Consider the following 1,439-nt stretch of genomic DNA (forward strand, 5'->3'; position numbering starts at 1 on the left):
TATGAAGACAACTTAACCAATTTCGTAGTTGATCTAGGCCGAATTTGCAAATTACATAACCAGAAGTTCATGGTCAGTCTGGTTGTCAGTACTGAATTCATACGGCAATAACTCAAGCTACACAATTCCGATTGAGGCATTTTCAGATGTGTTAGAAAGATAAAACATAGGGTTAAAACTTTCATTTTAGGCCAAATGCTTATTTGATACGAATCGAAGTGAAAAATGAAGCCAAACATGTGAAATCTCAAAACTGCCCATGGAAAAGAACATTTGGCAGTCAGGGGTATTTCGGTTATTTCATATGATACAGTGCTCCAATTGAGCTGAAATTTTACAGGCAACTATATAACACTATTACCTACAACTTCTATGTTTTGACCTAAGCCTAAATTGGTCTCTAACATGGATGAATGAAGCTGGTTAGAAGCAGGGCAGTTCAATGTTTAAAACTGGAATTTAATGCATTCAAGGTATAAACTTCTTATTCATGTCTTGAACCACTACTCCAACTTCTTATCTAAGTTTATTCACATCATATTCTATATAATCAACAAGAAATGCAACTGAAACAACTCAAACCCTAAATCAAAACTACCTAAATAACTATCATTAGCTAAGAATATGAGTTGCTATACAAACTTAAACAAGATTAAGGGTAAGAAAATGGAAAAACAGCCTTAATACCTTGCCAAAGATGCCTTCAAGAGAAACCTCAACCTTTCCTTCCGAACTTTTAGTACACCAAGCTCCCCAAGTTCCCAAATAAGAGGTTAATCGATTTAGATTTTCGGTTTTCATTCAACTAAACTAGAAATCAAGATTGAATGAAGTGGTTTCTTTCTCTCTTTTTCCTCCCTCAAGTCTCGGCCACAATGAAGCTTAGGAGGCAGAAATGAAGCTCCAAGAAAGGTTAAGAAGCTTGGTCTTAGTTTCGGTCAAAGAGGGTTGGATGGCTTCCAAGTGTCCTCTCAAGATCATCTTACAAAATTTTTTCCTTTTCCTTGGTTTTTCTTAGTCAAATATTTCGGCCATCTTGAGCTGATGAGGGGATGATATTTATGCACTAATAACAATGAGATTAAGTTAATATTGTGGTGGTCAAGTGGTGTGTTCACTCGGTAACAAACGGTACCCGTCGGTTCACACCGTTTTTCTTTAACTCGCACGTACTAGGGTTTTTACTTACAATTCACTAACTTATTATTATTACTTCTAATTACACATTTAATATAATCTAAAACTCACTCTTAATCACTAAATTTAGCACACACTCCGCACCGATTACTTATAGTATGAAAAGACGTAAAAACCCTAGTTTATCTTAACGATGAATGTAAAAAGGAACCCCTTGGTTCTATGATTAATTGTAACTATTGGGAAAGTGAATGAGTAGTAAAGCTATTGTAAAATAATGGATTCCAAATAAAAGGGAATTT

Source organism: Coffea eugenioides, chromosome 6 (genome assembly GCF_003713205.1).
Source record: "Coffea eugenioides isolate CCC68of chromosome 6, Ceug_1.0, whole genome shotgun sequence".
NCBI lineage: Eukaryota > Viridiplantae > Streptophyta > Magnoliopsida > Gentianales > Rubiaceae > Coffea > Coffea eugenioides.